This window comes from Oreochromis niloticus, linkage group LG7 (genome assembly GCF_001858045.2).
Source record: "Oreochromis niloticus isolate F11D_XX linkage group LG7, O_niloticus_UMD_NMBU, whole genome shotgun sequence".
In the NCBI taxonomy this organism is placed as follows: Eukaryota; Metazoa; Chordata; class Actinopteri; order Cichliformes; family Cichlidae; genus Oreochromis; species Oreochromis niloticus.
This window is the reverse complement of record NC_031972.2, coordinates 51,644,771-51,665,983: the sequence shown is the minus strand read 5'-3', so window position 1 is coordinate 51,665,983 and position 21,213 is coordinate 51,644,771. Positions and strand designations below refer to the sequence as shown.

The following is a 21,213-nucleotide window of genomic DNA, read 5'->3' as shown; positions in this document are numbered from 1 at the left end:
TGACTGACCCATAGCAAATTTCAGTTTTGCACGGTAGTCATACACAGAGAGGAAGTACACAGAAATGCTACAGTGTGGCATTTTGAGCAAAAATAATGAATTGTAATAGATTCAACACGATGTGTCTTTGTACAACTCAACATGTAGTGATACATCCATGTGTGGGCTGTGTGTGCTCTGCATGTGGTTTGCCGTGTTATGAGGATGTGTTCAATATTTCAGAGTGACTGTATCCAACAACGCACAAATTCACATGTTCAGCTAATCTTCTGCATTGATAGATGCATGTAGTTCACTCACATGTGAAAGAAAATCAATCAGAGCTCCACTTCCTCTGAGCAGCAGTTCATCTGAACAGGCAGAGGTTAAAGCCATGTTCATTTCCTTAACAGGATGATTAATCAAGATACACATGTGTTATGGGCTACAGCTGCTCTCATATTCAAGCCCTGCTCTGAAACAGTCGGGTTATACGCTACTACAGGGACACTGCTCGATAGACCAGAAAGCTTTTATTGTTTCTTTGATTAGACCATCTTCCTCTGCCATTTAATCTGAATGACTGTGGACAAGATCAATATTTTTATTTTTTTATTTTTTATTGTTCTCAATCACTAGTCTGAAAGGGGCTAAGAGGTAATAAAATTGGGATTATCCTAAATATGTGGCAAGATTAAACAAATCAATGACTATTAGTAAGCTTTAGAGTGAGGTCTGCAAGCAAATTAAGTGCCACAGTGCCCTTAAATGAGGAGACAGTGACAGATCTAATAGCCAGAGGCGTGTGGCCTAAAGCTCACCTAATCTTGCAGCCTGTGGTCTCTGGGTGTTTTCGGTGGCTGCTGAAGGGGCTCTGGAAGCAGAAAAAAACACAGAAGTGCCAGTGCGCTCACATACACTTGCTGGGTGAGGTGATGACAGGTCGCAGATCTGTGGGAGAGAAGAAAAATAATGAGCTTATGATGACACACAGAAGACACATGCTTCCTTGCTCGCTCTCACATGGACGCATGCACACAAACTCATAAATTTCTTATGGGATCAAGAGTCTCAACAGGCATATAGTTCAACAAAAGCTGCTCTTGAAAGGCCAGTTTATGCTGCGCAGCCTCCACATTCAAGCACACGGTTCTCATTTCCACCTACCTGGTATCCACATCCACACTAACTTACCCACAGGAATAAAAGCCTGCATTAACTCAAGAGGGGCTAATACAATGAACTCTCTTCACGTTTCAAACTCTGTGAGTGGTTTGTCCACAATGTGACAAGATCACATTAACTGTGATCATTAACAAAGCCTACACAAGGTTTATTGCAATAATTTGGAGAACATTCATGTGTTTATCATTTTTCTCATTACATGGCTTTCGCTGGAAGGTCAGAGTGTAGGTTTGAGATTTTTCCGTCCTTCATTTGCTATGAATTCTAAATTAAGATGCAAACACAGCCACAACAAAATAAAGGCCTAATAAATACTTTAACATCATTTCTTATTCATGTAAATAGTTTCCAAGGCCCGGCGATGAGAGGGAAGACTAAAGAATTACTGTAGATCCACTTATTACGTCTGCTGAACATTAAGTCATTTAGAGATCTATGCTAGTCTGAAGCAATTTTAAATTTGCAGCACAATTATACAGCCGGTCAACAAATACAAAACAATGCACTCTCACTGTTATTACAACAAGCATCAAGAGAATACTATCCACTACTTGATTTGATTGGGTTAAAATTATCACCGTAATTATTAGGTTTGTGGGGAAAAATAATCAATACAGCATAGTATTGCAATATTTTGTCTAGTGATATTATATTGATACAGAGACACCAAATATTGATATTTTATTAAATCAATTAAAATACTCTGGGAATATTAAGAACAAGCGGGCTTGAGTAAGCTTACATTAAATTAGCTGGGTGCACTCAGCTTGACAAAGCTACGCCCATATTCAGAGCAAGCTGATGGGTCAGTCGCACAAGTAAAAAATAGAATGGAAATCTCCTTGCATCTTCAATAAAAGGAACAAAAAAGAAAACTACATTGTGATTGTTTTGAATTTTTTCACCAAACTGTTGCACACTATTGATCACAAGGTCGGCTAAGAGGAGGCAAACTTTCTGCAAACAGTCACAGTCTCACTTGGGATGACTGCAGTCACTCTCAGAGACGTTGTTGAAGGTTTGCAAATAATCACTAATCTCTAATTTATAAATGCTGACAGATAGCCAACATGTTGCCATCAGTTTGAATGAGTCTTTGTCAATGAGCCAACTTGAGGGGACTCGGCTCAACTGGCTGCCAGCTGGTTGTAGTCCGGTTATATTTCTATAGAACAGGAAGGCTGCTGTGCACAAATGTAACAGTTAAATGTACATTTCTATTAATTGTGAGTTTCCATCTATGTAAACAACAGATGTGTGATTTTTGATGATTTATCACAATTACATGCTGTATTATCAAAAACAGATTGGATGTAATAGCCAACTTGATCCCATTCGGTTGCTGTCAGACTGATATCAGACTGACTGTCTCTTATGGCAACATTAAAAATAACAGTCTCATTTTGCAGCAAAAAAAAATAACTGAAGTGAGATCAGGTTTTTTTAACCATCAAAGGCAGAACAAAACGCAGTGGCCAATTTTGATTGGAAATCAAACCCTACGTGGAGATTTAATTCCAAATCCTAGCAAATCCTGTTAGATCTGGACAAAATCTACCTCCAGTGAGATATATGTGTGCAGCGCAGCATGCGTCAGTAACAGCTTAGTGACATTAAAAATGTGAATGTCAAGGACAAAGACCTAGTTAACATTTTGCAATGCCTGATCACATGTTTGCTGTTTCCCTTAACATGGATTTTAACATTAGAATGCATTTTTGGGGGCAAGCAACACACCCATTAATTAATGTTGAAATAACTGCTCTTCATTGCTGATTCTCCGTACAGAGAGCACTGCATAAAAGACAAGCTGGATGAGTATGACGGTTATCACTCGGGGCTCTCCTGTATGACTTCGCACTGTATCTGCTCAAATCCCTGAAAATAGATTCCCTCTTTTTTGACAAGAAAAGTGTTTACACCAACAAAATGCTCTCCAGAGACCTCACTCCACCTAAATGTATTTCACTCCTGCTCGTCACCACTTTGATTACTGTGACAATGAAACTTTCCCACCGCTGTGCTGCTCCCAGTGACAAACAGCTGAAATAGCAACATCATTTAGATACCGAGGTTAGACGAGTGCAAAGAACAAGAGGCAGAGTATGGTGAAGGCGTGTGTACGTGATTATATGGACTTCTGAATCTTGACAGGAACACCCGCAGTTTACATCGGACACCTGCCTGCAGAAACATTAAGTCCGATGAGACGGAGCCACCTTTGTCCCTTGCACTGCCTATCAGCGGGGACGTCTGCGTGATTAAAGCCATGTGTCTTCAGTGTGTGACTTATTAAAGTGCAGTGCAATTAACCACCCTGTCCCCTGGCTGACCAGCTCCTGCACTCTTCCATGAATGATGCTCAGCAGGCATGACTGACTAGCACAAGTTAGCTCACCTCCACTCTGTGGACCCCCTGCCGCTTTTAGGACCCTCTTAGTGCTAAATTTATCACAATGCTCTGTTTCCTCTAGCTCGTGTGAATTTACATAATCAAAAGCAGTCAACAAAAACAATGGCATCGCAGCCTTATCTGAGGCAGCGTTAGAGAATGCCGATCAGTCACGAGCTTCAGCCTGTAACATGTCTTTGCACAATCAGCCTATTATCACAACTTCAAGCGGAGGGCTCGTATACAACTTTTATGAGAATTCTTCCAGCCACTCAATCTGTTTTGTAATAACTACTGAAGGATTCCCGCAGCAGCCTAATCTGAAGTGATCTAAAGGTTACAGCAGTAACCACGCAGCACAGAGTGCCAATGAGATAAGCCCCACTGCTGGCCACCTCTATCTCTTGCTGGGGGCTGTGAGTCATTAGGAGTCAGGCCTCATTACAGAGGCCACAGTGTGGCACACTGTACGCTCTGGTTCCCCTGGTTTCAGCCAAATACCTGAGTGTCTGATGTGTTAAGAGGCCAGAAAGAGATGGTTTCTCTGCAGGTACAACAAAACTACAAAAACTAGGTTCTAAAATCTGCTTATGAGTTAAAAAAAAATGTATATTTCAAAGCTTTATGATACTGTTCTGATGAGAACCAATAGTAAATATAATCTGAGGGTACTGGTGCTTTATTTTTGAGCATTTGCTACTTTATACTCTATTATATTCAAAGTTAAATTATTATAAATACTTTTTGTAGCACTTTATAATAATGTCACACTATTAAGCATTATTTAGGTATTAGTAAGCACTTAATTCATCATTTATATAGCATTACTCCTCCTTAGTGTGCTATTTATAAATACATATATATTTTTTAGACTATGATTGGCATCAGAGTGTGACATTATTAATATATAAAGTGCTACAGGTAGTAGTTACTTTGCTGACTAAAACTTGTGACATCTTTATGTTTTCTACATATTTTTTGTCTGTGACCTAAATCGCTCTAGATTTAACAGTTTTTTATTTCACAATTGCCTCTGCCTCAAATCATGAGACTAAAATACTGTTTCCCATAACATATACCTATTAATAATATCAAATAATATTAGTATAATAGCAGTTCACTCCCAACAGGACCAACATGATGAGTCCTTATGTTTAAGAATAGTTTCCTAATGACAGGAGTGACTTGATTACATGTTTGAATGCTGGTTATTTTTACATTTTTGTATTTTTACTTAGTTTTTTTTTTTGCTTCACATTACTTGTTCTGTTCCTCTCTATACACAAATCACTTTAAAGAGACTAAGTGCATGCACTAGCATGGCAAGAGTACTGAAGTCATAAAGCCCGAGAGAGTGTTTGTCGCTGCATTTATGGGAATCTCAGTAATGCTGACAGGATGAAGAGGAGCCAAGGCAGCAATGTCTTATACCTGATCTCTCTCTCTAGGGTACTTCTCTATTTATTACACTTCAGTGATTAGGAATGCCAGCTTGACATGATCCAGCCAAGGATTAATTTCACAATCTCTCAATCTCAGGCTGGACACTCGCCATAATACTGCTTAGTTATGGTTATGGACATTAGCAGTTCAACTCATTTGTGAGGACAGAGGGCATACTGTGTTCAGATTATTTTATACAGGCCAGAAAAGAAGTTCCCCCTGCTTTAGCTATAGGCATTTGAATAAGATTTTTCAATCAGAGAGTGAAGATGGACAGGAAGACAGACGTGCAATATTCCCATTATTAATATGCATTAATATGTATGTAGTTTCCCACGAAAAAGTGCTGCTTCTTGCTGCCACAGCACCTCACTGTACATTGTGCCTCTGGTGAAGTAGTATATTTAAAAAACAGAAAATAGACAAAAGCAGCCATTTTATTTTCAGCAGACTTTATCTTAAAAATTGGCACAATCAGTCTTATTGAGATTAGCCTGATTCGTGTCCCCAAATGAGTTTTTTGTTTCTCACTTTATTTCAGACTTTTTTATGATTTCAAATCCACATGTAGATAAGGAAAATAACAAATTATCTGTCCAAACATTATTTCAGCATAAGTTTAAAATGGTACTGCAGTATATTCGTGCTTCCACAAAGCACAACAAGTTAGGAGAAAGAGCGATAAGTGAGGATAACTATACATATACTCCTTAGTATGGATCAAAAGCACTTCCCTTTACTGCTGGCATTTACTACTACCCCTCCCACATCTTGCAGACTTGACATCCTGGGTGTGCAGTGCAGTCCTTCTGTTAAATATGTGACTTTCAACCCCAACGTGATGTTGCTTATGTTATTGTTTTAGTTTTAAAAAGCTATTAAAAACTGTTATGTGCAAAGTAGCTTCTCCAGTTTAATGATTTCCAGTAATTACATTAATTGCTATTAATTATTTAATTGGACTGTTACACTATTGCTTCATTTTCAACTTTTTTGTGTTTTTTATGGTTGAAACTTGTTTTTGTTCCAGATTTTTGACCATAAAAGTCCAATCAAGTGATTTGAATTCAGAATTTTAATGCAGTTATTCAAGCTGAGAAATTCAAATCGAAACTTAAAGATTTCAGTTTCACTGTATGCCAGCAAATATTTTAGCCTATAGAAAACACACAATCTGAAGAGCTCATCTTGGGGTGAGTATCTGACACGCTAAATGACTGTAATGAAAGAACCATTAGCTGCAGGAGGACAGTTTAAATATATCAATACATGCATTTATTCTGGTATTGAATAGATAATGAGAGCTTAGTTACGTTGCCTTACGTCAAGCCTTCATGCCAAGGGGCTCTACAAACTATTAATAAGCTCAAAACAATTACCTGGCAGTGTTGCCGAAGCCATGGGAATTACTGGGAAAGAGAGAGAAAAAATTAAAACAGCCTCTGCTTTTAAACTCTCATGTAGCAACGACAACATCCACGAATGTGATTTCACTTTGGCTGGTGAAGCACCTGGGAAAATGCTGTGCGTCGTTTAACAGAAGCTTAATTCTGCCCACATGGTTTATTCATGTGGCGACTGCTGATATCATGGTTCTCATAAATCACGCAGTGCGGAATGCTGGACGTCCATGCGCTCAGGCAGGGCTCACTAATCTCAACACCATCTTTCATCTGAATAACCTTGCCTTACCGCAGGGCATGCCAACACCAGACTCAGCCCGTTGGAGGGAGCCTGTCCTCATACTTTTATTTCTTTCACTCTGGGCACAAAGACTTTTCGCAGCCTGTCGGAGCAGACAAACACTGTCCTGTGTACTCCCATCCCACTTTCAACCACGGGCAATAATGAGAAATTGCTTTATAGACATCAGAGAAACTAATCTAGTCTAACGTTGGCTTTATGAATCTAAAATCAGACTCACAAGGGAGGAGAGCAGCGCAGTCACTCCAGCCATCTGTTCAGAAGTGGTTCAAAGAAAGAGCAGAAAATGTGAGACTAATGTGAGTAAACATAATCATCAAATCTCACTAATAAATCAAAAAACCCCTGTCTGTCTGTCCTTCACATATTTCACCAAATAATCTACATCATACTTAGCAGGTGTACAGCTGGGAGGTCATGTAGATGAGCAGTGTTCTGACGTTAGGGTTTAGGCACCTCTGACCTGACGCACAGGTCAGAGGTGACACAAGTTTAAACTATTCACAAACATGCTCCTGAAAGTGGACCCCACTTCCATAGAGGATGAATGCAGGGAGGGTCTCGCTGGCTCCAGCAGGTTTAAATTTGCCCATAATTTTATGTGACAAATGATGCGTTCAGTGGGAATAGGCCATTATGGTTGATATGTGACCTCACAGATTATGCCACACTCCTCTGTGGCCTCATAACAATGTCACAGTTCTGATAACATGGTTAGTTGGAATAAACTTCCAATGAGTGTGATATCTAACTTTGCTGATGCAAGAATACCTGAAGGCTGTAGAAGGCTGACACTGCACAACCCAGTGCGCAGGTTTTTGCCCAAAACCTTCTTAGCTATGAGACAGTGCTAACCACTGCACCACTGAGCAAAGCACTGGTGACTATCAGATCGAGGAATCTCTATTCATCGATTTATTTCAGATTTGCTGGCAGTATTGCTAGAAACCAGTTTAGGGACCGTTTTTTGATAAGTGCTTTGATTTTGGCTATGTGCTCCTGTTCTCCGGATTTTTAGGCAGACGTAGCACTTAAAGGATGGTGAATAAAAAAATCTATGGGAGACAGCGGCTTTCCACTGCTCCCTTCAAAGAGCCAATCACCTGCTTTATAATGAAAACACACATAGATGAGGTTGAGGATAGTTTTAGCTGTGTGGTGGCAGGTGTGTCTATTCATTATAGTAAAGATATGGGTAAATGAACTATTTTTTATCTAGGCTTAATGCTTTGCTCTGCTTGGATGATCATGTTGGCACTCTGTGTTGGGCTGTAAATGAGGCAGTAATGCCGTGAAACTCTGCATGCATAGTAATAATAGAACCTGCTGAAAAAAAATTTGACTGGTGATTGTATATGAGTTTTTTTTTATATCTCATTGACCCATCTATTGCAGTTATGGGTCTAGCCTCACTAAATTGGGAGACTTGGGTGGCTTAGTCTTGTAAAAGATTGCTTGAAGGCATTACGAGGATGGCTGCTGAGTGGCAGGGACAGCTTCTAGAAGGTTAGAGTCATCACGTCGCCTCTGATACTAAGCATAATCGTCACATGCAAATGTATGGCACAATGTGATTGCATCGTAGGGTCTTTTGCTTGATTTGTGACCGCACAGATGATGTGACATTCTTCATAATGATGTCCTCAATTCAGATAACACAGTTTCTAAATAAATCTCCACTGATTATGACATCTGCCTCTGCTGACGCTAAAATGTGTCTGACAGCAGGCACTGCACTAATATAGATAATGGAGTACAACATATAGCAATTACAACGTCGTTTTTCTTGTGCTTATTCTAATGTCAAACTTTTTTTTTTTTTTGGTAATTAATCATGTTTGGGTTCCTCACATAACAGGCATGGCACATACAGTCATAAACATGTCACCAATTACCAGCTTTAGGCAAGAAAACTAATTAGTGAAACAACATCACTTAATGAAGCAAAATAACAATGTGCCTGATGTCACATAGCTCTGCCTGCTGCTCAGAATAGTTGCCGTGTTTCGCCCTATGCTTTTAATAACAAACCCTAGGCATCATACTGACAGCCAAATGTTTTGCAGTGCCCTCTGCACCACGTCTGTTCTCTCTTCACAGCCTGGGTATGGCCTCCTGCTGCCACCAGGAGGAAGCACCAGTCATTCCTATATGCACCAGTAAAGCTTTCCTACACCACACAGACAATTAGCCAGCCTGTGACTGATTGCACGTAATGAGATCTATTGGAGAACAGTTGGACATCTTTGGGCAAATTAATGTGTGAATATTAGCCTGTTGAACCGTCTGCTCTCTCACCAGGATCATTCTCCAGTGGAGAACAAAACTGAACCACTGTAATATTCAGCTGCTCTCTGCCTGGCGGCCCAGCCAAGCCAACTGTTCATTACTGTATTTTAGTTGTACAGCTACAGTGCTGTGGACAAATTAAGCAAAGGTATAGTGTGGACAGAAACACAAATAAAAGGAGGTGGATAGAAGGAGGCAGAAAAGTCAAGTAAAGTCTAGCTGAGCAGCTCACCATGAAATGCTGAAACAACAGTGCGGCTGCCAGGGCAATTTTACACCCCAATAGTTTCACACCTCAGCCACCAACCCCTTCCAACTCTGAACCTTGTGTCTTCTTTGTGTCTTCATTTATTTTGTGTCAGTGTCCAAGATGTGAGAAGCCAAGCAGTGAGAAACTCGTCCCAAATGTCGCAGGGTAAGTGGTGTGTGAAGCAGACGCGGGGAGCAAGGAAGAGAAAAGCCACTGCGCGTGGATGCACTTTGCTTTCTGTGCAGACAATCCTCTGAGATATCAGAGGACTTCACATTACACTTGGGAAAACGTATCATTTTATACTGATGCATGCAATGCAGTAGAGGGACTACTCAAACCCTTTACTTACAAGCAAGAAAAAGTTCAGAATACAAATAACTACTTCATGAAGTAATGTACTGTCAAAAAATGTAGTCAGAGTTCAAGTGAATTAAAAAGAAACAGCTCTGCAGTGACTTTATCTTACGGTATGAGCAAATTCTTAATACTGAATCACCAAACTTCACTTTACCACTGTAACACCTCACAGTCCAGTTAATTACTTCTCATCTTAGTGGCTGTAACAGCTACAAAGGATAAAAAAAACTGAGATGAGTGCCAGGATATGTTCAAAATCATTATCGAACAATCAATCAACAAAGCAGTCTTGATGATTTTAGGAGGATGGCATCTGGACAAAAAATAACCCTCCTGTTCTTTGCAACAATATTTTTAAAACTGTGTAGTTTTGCTCTTTTCACTGTGCGTTTTATTGGACTATTTTTTGTTTGAGTGGGTAAATCAGTTGCTTTTTTCTGTTTCGTAACTGAAATAATCCTGTAATTTACTTACACTTTACCAACACCTGACATTTTGAGTAAAAGCATCTTAAAAACTAAATAATAATGCATAAATGTGTTTTATTTCTTCTTTTGCAATTCTATTATCTTTGATTTGCTGTGAAATGCGAAACAGCTATGAACAGCCACTGAAATGAAGTGATGAATTTTGAGGGGGAATGTCCCTTAAGTGGACGTGCTAATAATTTAGGCATTTGAAATTTTGATAATCGAGCACTAGTTTCTAAGTGGTAGCTCATCAAAAAATGGCAGAATTATTAAAGTTGCTGTCAGAATAATGTAAAACTATTAAAAAGTACACAGAGCCGAAGTATAGCAGGAACTAAAAGTACCTGAAAACTGACTTACATGCGTGTACTTGAGTGACTTATCACCACTGATGTGATATAGTCTGATGGTTTAAAAATTACCAGCTTACTTAGAAGCATTAGTTAGCCTACTCTAACTAATGCTTCTTTTCCAAAAAATAAAAAATCAGAATAAAACATCAACTCTTTCTGTTAAAAGCTACACCTCCTACTTCCCTCTCAGTGGTGTGCTCTCTCTGATAGTGCAGCACGTTGACCTTCTGGATCACTAGTCAATGACTAAATGAAGAATGACTTACCATCATGATTATTAAATCTGAAAATGGGCTACCGGTGCACAAAGGATCCAAACCAGGTGATCTCCATTTGGTGAAATGAGAGCTCCATCAACTGGATTTGCACGATGTACGCCCAATTTTTGCCGTCATGACCTTTTAAATGTCCTTGAAACCACTTGAGCAAAATGTGCCTACTTAGACTGAATACATTAAAAAAAATGAACAAAAGAGAGGCGTTTGTGTGGCTGTGTTCAGCCTGCATAATGAACACATGAGGAAGCCTGTTTTTGTCATATGACAGAGTTAAATAAAGTCAAAATGCAACAAATCCATAAAACCCAATGCATACACAAAGCCAATGAAAGTCATTAGAAATCTGTTTGAATAATAACTGGGAAACAGAATATAACCGCTAGGCTGAGAAAACAATGCACTAAAATGTATTCAGTATAAATCATCTGATTCATGAGATGTTCGCACTGTTAAAGCTCATCCTGCGGTGTAGAACCCGAGAATATAATTGTGTCGTATATTACAGCTGTGGTCAACCAACATGAGCTTTTCTGCCTGCAATGCAGATGTGTCCGCATTCATAGGCCAACCAATTAATCGGTCTGTCACTAAAGTCTGTAAATATCATAGTGCAGTGAAATGTAGAAAGAGTGCACAGGTTGCAAAACAATATAGCAACATATACTTACTGTTTTATGAACTGCAAACCTGTTCGTTTTTAATTTATGACATCTGTCAAGTAAAATAGCCTGTCTCCATGACCTGAGTGAAATAAAAACAACATAAGGTTGTTAAATTGCAGTTTTGCGTGCCATCTCAACACACACCGCTTTGTGTTGTATATAAAAATGCTCCTAAAATCTATAAAAACCTAATAAAAAAATGATCATTGTTGTAAATGTAAGCTACATCTCCCTTACGTGCTCCTTTCAGCCTCTATTCCATTATGCTCTCCATTATAACATGGTTGCGGTGGGCAGGGATGCCTGATGCTGGTGCTAGGGGTGCCAAGTGTTTGTGCACTGACCTTCTGCTCCCTGGACAGGTCTGAGTGCAAAAGCATCACCAGTAAGGGGCCAAAGGAGATGGGACACTCAGCTGGCTGGTGCATTATTCATGAGTCACCCCTGTTGAGTGGGCTGTTATTCAGCATCCAAATCCCAGATGTGGTTCAATCTGTGCTCCATTCAGTGTCCTGACTGCTGGCCATTGATCACAGGCAAGGTACGCGGTGCTGAATAAGCGCTGGGGCTTTATGTTACAGGGCTCAAAGCGTCTCACTGATAACACAAAGATCCATCACTAGACATTGGAAAGGCTCCAAAGTATTCTCACTGGAACTGATCAGACAAGCCGAGAGGAGGTGCATCTAAAACATTTGCTACGATGGTGCACAGCATGTGGCAGTGATGTGACAGCAATATGTTGTATGTCAGGTGTTGTACATTGCCATATTTTTTTTTGTTTTTAAATAAAAAATAAGCTTATATTTACTTATTCAGAAATATACACTCTGACACACATCCCTGTCAACAGACAGAGAAAAAGAAAAAGTGTGACGAGGTCCCTGTGTGAAAGGTGCCAGAGGCAAAATATCACCCTCTAATAGGCATCATACTACTAATGGACAGTTGAGCACAGTGAATCATTTGTCTGCTTTAATCATCAATCACATAAGGGCAGCTAAATGTGGCACGACCACAACTCTGTCTGCATTTGTCAGGATGATGATCATAAGCCATTGATCATGTTGCTGAATTACTGCACAATATAAAACGTGAATAATAATTTCCATTTCACTTAGCCTACTGAGACACAACACTACAATTCTGTGATGTGAGTGATAAATTGTGGTTGTTTGTCAAATTTGTGACTCAGACCCGATTTGTTTGGTTGAGGAAACAATGCAAAAATCACAACATTAAATATGCTGGGGAACATTTAAGTTTTTTAAAGCCCTTTTTAAGATGAATGGCTGTTGTTAGGATTTTCTGTTTAGCAGGCGTTACAAACCGCCTTATTCTTTGACCACAGTTATGAATCATCTTCTCCTTAAGATTTCTGGGGACTTCTGTGAAATCTATCACATCTATTTTAACTCATTTTAAAACGTTCCTAGTGCCTATCGGTACCTTTTTGATGCTGTCAAATTAAATATTAAATTTCATCATGTTTCTGACAAGCCAATATTTCACTTTTCTACTTCTGCTCAACAGCCTGAGCTCTCAGAAGGAAAGATTAGCTTAGTGAATATCTGTGGCTTCTTTACAGTCTACATAAGCGATTAAATCATTTTTAACTCCAAAGTAATTAGTAAGCAGTAAGTAAACTATGTGTGAAAAGCATATGCCTGAGATGGAGAGTGGATTTCTGCTGTCTAAGGCATAATAATGAATAATAGCCTTATCAGCAAAGCACAACACATCCCAACATGCTGAGATATTATCACTGTTCATTTCCTCAGCTCATGTATCCTGTATCTCTGGTAGAAAATATGTCATGTGGTCTCTTGCACTGTAACTGACAGCCTAGTCATGTCAAAAAACTTGGGCGTTCTACCAGGGGTCTCTACACAATACGGGGAAGGGAAAAGCGGCAGATCCAAGCAGATGCATCAGCAGTATTTGCAAAAAGTCACCAAATTCCCGCAAGGGACATGCTTGTCATTAAAACCAACAAGAAAAGAACTGATGAGTGCATTAATCAGAGCTTGGCCAACTATCTGTGGTGAGCTGTAGTCCACGGCGTTCCTCCCGAAGACTGCACCTGAGGGAGGGGGGATTAACGCAGCTCCGCACGAGCTCGTGTATCTGAAATCTGCCTGAGCTCATCGTTTCTGCTCCTTGCTAAGAGGCTGTGGCTGGATATCAAGCAGAGCCAATCTATTTCCCTGCAGAATGCTGGCTGACCGGCATCAATGCCGTGCATTGTCGAATTATTAATTAAATGTATGCAAGGATAATCAGATGCAGACATGGCCAGACCCTTGGGAAACCTAATGTGGAATTGTAGCTCAATCTAAATTGCAGATGTCTTCTTATTTTTTAATGCCAGCTAGCGACGCCGTTTTATTGGCCTTTAAAATTTTGCATCACTTTGCACTTACGTAACTTTTTTGTGATGCAGAACATGCACAACTGTGACTTTTCCTTATAATCCCCACTCACAAGAAAAGCCAAATGCTCATGAACAAAAAAAAAAGAAAAAAGAAAATCACCTGTAACAAACGTGTCTATTTTTACTGGTAACACTACAATATTGGCTACTGCAAATTTATGTCTACAGACGAGGTAGGTTGTGGGTGTATGCTGAGGGATAAACCGTTTTCACTCCCTCTACTCGGCGCAAAATGTAAATGCCACAGCTTTCAAAAGTAAAGCAAAGTCTAGGTCCTGCCTCCATATATTTCATTAACTTTTGTTAATGCAGTTGCTATGGCTCCAGGGTATTTGCTCAATGCTCAATGCACTTTTGCTGAAATAATAAGATCTATCAGTCATTGCAAAGCAAAAACAGCTTAATTTGCAGAATAAAGGTCATACTAGCTGTTACTTCTGAGGGACTGACAGAAAACAGTGTTCATTACAGCAAATTCGAAAAGAAACTAAGCCCTGAAACATAGCACTATGCTGAGGTGTCCACATGCAGTTTTCAAAATCAGTGTCAGATTTATAAGACTGAGCCGACTTTTTAGGATTTGCCCTTTTGAACCAGACCCAACCCCCAAACAGTACACAGCAGTTGTAGTTCTGCAAATCCCAATACACTAATGGAGAGATTTCACACTGCCAACAGTCTATGTCTATGCCTGCGGGGACAACTATTTCTAAACATATGCACGAAGCAGTGTTTTCAAATCCCTTAATTCACATGTGTTTAAGAGATTATATTGAGCCTGTGTGAGTTTCAACCCCCAGCTGGTCAAATCTTAAATGTAGTTACTGAAAAAAATTGTTAGGCCGTCTATAGAAACGGAAATGTAAACTATACATGTATACTTAATCCATACAGTTTTTTTTCGGTTTAATGAATACTGTGAGTTGCTATATAAAAATCACATTACCACCATAGAATGAATTTTTTCTTTTTCCTTGCGACGAGAGAAATTGGTCAGCCTTCCACAGCTATCTGCTTTCATTAATCAGCCCTAATTAAACATATTGATTGAGCCAAACATCGGGATTTCCAGTTGAAAGGGTTTACTAGACTGTAAAATGCATGCAAAAAAAGACCTCCACCGAATGCACGAGGCACTTAGGTGCCCCGGACACAGTGATCCTTTAAGTGAGCCCCCAAAATAAGACAAATATGCATCTGCTCAGTAAACAACATCAGAATTTACGGTGTCTGAGCGGCAAATGTCGTCCTTGGCTCCACTGAGAGCTGAAGCCACTGAAGCTGAACCGAGTATTACTTTGGTTTCTGGCTCCATGACCCCTCATTAGAGGAAAATGTTGCTTAAAATCACAGCTTTAACCAGCCCTAACTCTGGACATCAATGTTTTAATATGAAAAGCCATTTCTGTGAAGCATATGTATATATATATATATATATATATATATATATATATATATATATATATATACACACACATACTCTTTTTCTCTCATTTTTCCAAGTACTTGCTATGCTCTGACAGATTGAGTGAACTGCTAAAAGACAATGACTGTGTTTCTTTTATTATTTATCTACAAAAGACTAAAAAAATACTACAGTTAGGTATTGTTATTCACAGCAATATTAGCATGAAAAATGTAAATGTGATTATTAGATGAAATCATTCCCTAACCTGTCAGACAAAGTGAAGAATTCTTTAACTAAATAAACACTTAAAAAGCTATTATCCATTCAGTGTTACATGATTTATTGACACAAAGCTGAATACAAGGTCATTTTTTATATTTGTGAAAGGCCTGACATTTGAAGATACTCCATTTTCACGGGACAATAGGCAGGTATGAAAAAGGAATATGGTGATTTTGTCAACTTGTTTGACAGCCTAAAACTGAACTGTGGACATAAAGAAAGGAAAATGAGAGCAATATTTGCCCACGCTTTCTAATATTTTGACAGGTCATGGTGGTCCAGAATAACACCTGATTTGACAAAGGAACAGATGATCTAAATATAAAGGCAGACAGTATTTGCAAGTTAAACATGAGTTAGGACACTGTGAATTATTGATGCGCTCCAGTTATCTGGAGAACAAAAAAACAAAATGAACACAGAACATTAAAATTGCGGTGTGATTTAACTAATTGTGTAGCCCTTGAATACTCACAAATGAAGCTGTGAATATCAAGTTGAGTCTTGAAAGGGATTACAATGAACAAGCAAGAGTTTCTGGAAACACAACAGCACACACCAAGCGTCCAAATCTCGCTCAAAAACTAAACCTTCACTGCTGTAGTGTCACGGTGCATCCCTGATAAATGACTTTATGACAAATTGCTATAATGCAGAGAACCCATGCTGTGCATGTGGAACAATGTATGCAGCGCCAGCAGGGCAAAACAACAGTAGCTACAGTGTGTGTATGTCTGTGTGTGTGTCTGTGTGTTGTGTATCTGATAGTGATATCATCAAAATTGTATGTTTTACAGACGGGCTTCTTGGTTTTGTTTATTCTTCCACAAAGGAAATCAGCAGCAGTAATGATTTCATGATTAAACCATGGTGCAGATCTGCTCATTGAGTAACAGGCTAATGCAAGTTTAATCAGATGCTTTACGTTGCACTTTGTTGTCATCTAGTGGTTAAAAAATGACATAACACGCCGCATGTCATTTCTATTCTGTGCAGCCAAAATGTTCATCAGTCCTAATCCTTGAGTTTGAAGGACAGACCATTATCTCAAATCCTGGTTCTACGAATGTCTCTTAAGCTTAAAAAAGGACGTCGTGACATCGCAGTTACACAGGGGCCACTTACACTAGTGTTCATATTAAATGTGTAACATTTAAAAGGAATCAGGGAATGAAAGATCACATTCAGCACACACGCAAACTAACTCCAGGCAAGGCAAAAAGCATCACCACAAAGCATAAACTGCAGTAGTTCAAATAAAAGGCAACACAAATCTAAATCATTAGCATTCAAAGCATTACAGCGTTTAAAATGACAATCTTCAAAAGTAATAGACTAGTTTGAAAAGGCAGAGCACATTGGCATACAAAAAATGTATATGCGATAAAAGAAAAACACTCGGCTTCGCGACTGCAGCAGATTAGAAAACTCTCCGGGATGATACAGCCCTTTTCTTTGGCACAGCGCGCACATTTCCGTGGGATAGACTCGCCAATAGCCTAATTAAATGGAAAGCACAATTTGTCACAGCAACCAACAGCAGCGCGCTCAGACTGCAAGTTACTGCGGAGGCACTCCAGCAGTTAAAACAAAAATACACAATAATGTATTTCTCTCTCTTTCTCTCTTTCTTTTTTAATAAAAACAAATCTGCTTTAACAAACATCTGGAAACATGTTTATCGCCACACATGCTGCGCGTGCCGATGACACGCCTGCTGCAGCATCATTTACAAATCGAGCCCGATTTGTCGGGGGTGAAAAAAGCATTTGAACTCACCGTTCGGGGAAAGCTGAATTGGAAAGTTATCGACCTCAAGGCGAAAGAATTGACAGGGTCCACCGTGCAACGAGCTCTTCCATATTTAGTTAAAGCAGAAAGTCAACATTCAGGTAGGATCGGTGAGAGCAGGTAGTTTGTGGAGTTGTGTCAGCGCAGGGCTTTTTCACACTCGGCGACGCGCACGAGACAGGTGCGAGGAACCGCCGCCGCTTCCTCCCTCTCCTCTCTCCCCTCCACGGGGTGAAGCGCGGCCCACTTTAAACTCTGGTGACGTCATGGGCGCTGATGCTGATGCTGGCCTCCTCCCCACCCACCTAGTCCCCATCATCCTGCCCTACACCTCTCCGCACATAAACACACACTTGCTTGTTCTTACAGAGAGGATGATCCCATAATATTATTAGAGCAACCTGGGAAACATCTCCCCTCTAACCTCAGCAGTTACAGCCTACAACCTGTAGGATCTCTTTCAGAAATTCCTAAAAGACTTTTTTTCTCATTCTCCAAAGCATCTTTCATCTAAGCTACTTTCTATACATGGATGCAACATTTAAAATTGTATGTGGTGAAAGTAGCAAATTGCCTGGAACAGCATAATTATTATAATTAGATCCTATTTCTGAAAGGATGCGCACTTTAGTTCTCCTGTGAACCAGAGGGGAAAATAGAGAAAAAAAAGATCAAGTCACTTAAGACTGAATGTTTTTCCCCTTCTTTTTAAATATTCAAATGATTGTTCGTAATCCACCTTTACTAACAAATCCTCATCTGTGTGTGACAGATTTAAGGGAGTTTGCTAAGTTTTTACAGCGACTTCTCGCTTTGCAGTCCTGATGTTTCCAAGGATTTTTTTCACATGGAAGATTTGCAAACCAAACCCTGGATCTAGTTCTTACTTTGACGTTTAGAGAGATGTGCCGCTTAGTGGGAAATTAGAAGGTGTTAAGAGGAGCAGACTGTTTAAAGAAGCTGTGCATTTTTTTTTAACTGAAAAATAATAGCCATCATTTTGAAGGATGAGTCTCTTGATACTTTTATTACCAACAAAGTTTAAAGAAGACTTCTAAAAATACATAAATGTGCCAAACTTTGTCATATTTGACTTATAGCACTTTATTGAGTCCATCTAACTTAAACACTCACACGCCTGACATGAATAGTCATGAGATGAACAAATGTACATTAGTCACAGTGCAATCATTGTGTTGTTTTTGTTGGTTTTCTTAAAGAAAAATGCTAAAATATATTTTTTCAGCAGGAACAAGTGGGTTGGCAGAGACATTACATTGTGAGGATGTGGGAAAGAATTGATAGATGAAGAAACATTTTGTCAGTTTTGGTCTTTTCTTGGGACTTATTGATGAAAAATGTATGACAAACATATTGTGGAGCAACAGCTTTATCCTTCAGGTGAAAGTCAGTGCAGAATGTGTTGAAGAAATGTGACAAGACTGAAAAGCAAAACATGACATGTCCTGTCACTCACTTTTGTTGCCGATTCTTGTTTTGTTTCCGTTGCCTATCACACGTGTGTTTGCCTGAATGCCAACCAGCCAGTAATAGTACACTCTGGATTGTAAGATAGAACATTGGAGGCGTTTTTTGCCTTGGCTTTGTCTGTCCATCAGAGCCCTACTGCCTGCTCCCCAGCACAACCGCAACAGATGTAAAAAAAAAAAAAAAAAAAAAAGTGTCCAAACGTAGCAATACCACAGCATAAATTACTTTAAGTATGCATTATGCAGCTGTTGTATAATCTGATTTGTTTTTGTAATGCATTCATGAGAAAACATCATCATCTCACTGTCCTATTTAATTGAGGCAAGGCTAACTGCTGCTGTTGTCTTAACTGCTGATTATATGAATGTGATTATTTTCAAATTGCTCAAAATTAAAGTTGAAATAGCTGCTGTTGCCAAATAGAGGTACAACCTCACAAATTCTTATACTTTTTATTATATTATAATTATAATTTAGGACAGAAAATCCACAAATTATCACATTTGAGAAGCTGTGTAAATAATGAATGAATTCATTTAACAACTTGTCTGTATCTCTACTGTTGTTTTTAGCAATATTGGTATTTTAAATCTTTTTCTGGTTTTGGTTGTTAGTTGATACAAAAAGATTTCTTTTGTGTTTTCATATTTGTAGTGAAGTAGAAATAGTGCATATAGCCCAGCCAAACACATGTATTCCATGCAGCTGCACTAAACTCAAGCCCCAGTAGAGCACCGTGTGTGTCTGTATGTGTGTGTGTGTGTGTGTGTGTGTGTGTGTGTGTGTGTGTAGCCTTTTACTTATTCTTGCTGAGTTAAGCTGAGTGCTGGACGTTTGTTTTCATATTTTTATGTTCTCGGTCACATAGCATACGCAGTCCTCTGTGTTTTGCCGTTGGCTTTGCTCCAGATGAACCACATCTGCCCAATGTTAGAACTGCTTTTGCCTGTGTATTATTGCTCACTGACTTATCATAATCAAACAGAAGGGCACTGCTCCACCTTCCCACTGCCATTGGCTAAGGGGTAAAACTTTCTTTATGTAACATGATAATCTCTCTACTTAAGGCTCTTAAAATTAATTATTCTTTGGAAGAAGTTGATCCTGAATTGAATTGCTTTATTCTTCTTTTATTTCTTGTTTGCTTCTTCTTGCCACATTCATAGAAAGCTGCTTATAAAACATTTTGAGATTAAGAAAATTTGCCTCCTCGCATTGATACTCCAGTCAAGAAATCATACACTACGTTTATAAAATTTAAATTAAGGAAGACTGCTTCCTGTCCAGAGGGAGACACTCAAGGTGAAGGAAACAAAGAAAAAAGACAAAAAACTAAAAGGATCGGCACTTGAAAGTCTGTGCGATGTAAGCAATTACATTAAGTGTACTGAAGTGGGAATTTCAAACCTTTTGCATGCGATTCAACCATCAAATAAATTATCCTTATTTATGTTAATCCAGAAATAGAAAACAGTGCATGAGTACCCACTTGTCCTGCCACAGCTGTCCCATCCTGTCATTGTTTTTCTGTATTAGTCATTGGACAGATTTGCATGTTTGGGACTCAAACTTTTGGCCTTTTTTCTCAGCAGGAGCAACTGGCGGCTGTTATCGGCTGCTTCAGAAGCTGCCTTTGTGGCCTGCTGCAGTCCCAGACCACAAATCCCCAACTCCCTGACCAAAGTAGTGGTGGATGAGGCAACAAATCCACAGCATCAAACAAGACATAGTGTATTCTGGTTTTCCAACACTACTGCTCATCCTCAATCAGCTCGTCTGAGCTTGTTTCTTTTATGTCTCATCTGTTGTCTCCTGATGGCACAGCAGTGTCTGGAAAGTGGAGTAAAGAGCGGACTTGTTTTGACCATATCAGGGCGGTAGGCTGGCTTTGTGATAGACTGTATATACAGATCCATCTATCTATCTATTTTCTTAACTGCTTATCCAATTCAGGGTCGCGGGGGGCTGGAGCCAGTCCCAGCTGTCATAGTGGCTAGAAGACTGTATATATCTGAATCTCAATTTTTTATCTTTTTTTATTACCCACATTGTTTGCTCAGAAGTGATTCCTAACTTCCTTTAGGTACAACATGCCCAATGACATTTTTCGTTTTTCAGCCTCTCAGTGAAACAAACCTGCTCATTAAAAATACTAAAAATAACAACAACAGACGAATAACTTTCAGGTAAATCTGACCACCATCTTTCTTGTTTCATGGTTTTTCTCAATGTATCAAGCAACACAGTTCATTTAATATTTACAAGGCTGGATAACCCCCCAGTTCCTCCAGAATTAACGTCCCCGTTATTCAGGATTATCCACAGATCACATTTTCAACACTTTTCATTTTAAGTACTTCCTAACAAAGATATAGTTCTCATTAAAAAGAAATCTGTTGACGGCGAGGTCTTTGGATAATCCTGAGTATCAGCGACACTGAG

At 39.3% G+C, this 21,213-nt stretch overlaps 1 protein-coding gene across 10 annotated transcripts in view; it reads right to left on the bottom strand.

Moving 5' to 3' along the window:
• Positions 1-17,526, bottom strand: part of megf11 (multiple EGF-like-domains 11) — a 73,189-nt gene extending 55,663 nt beyond the window's left edge. For 3 of the 10 annotated variants that reach the window (XM_005470675.4, XM_005470676.4, XM_019361640.2), the window contains exons 1-2: positions 17,269-17,524; positions 801-930 (exon numbers count right to left, since the gene is read on the bottom strand). The gene's annotated coding sequence lies outside the window, so the exon portion shown is untranslated. Of the gene's footprint in view, positions 1-800; positions 931-6,378; positions 6,409-17,268 lie in introns of all 10 variants that reach the window. The other 7 variants (XM_005470678.4, XM_003440322.5, XM_013268696.3 and 4 more) reach the window with 4 other exon arrangements.
• Positions 17,527-21,213: the final 3,687 nt, after the last annotated feature.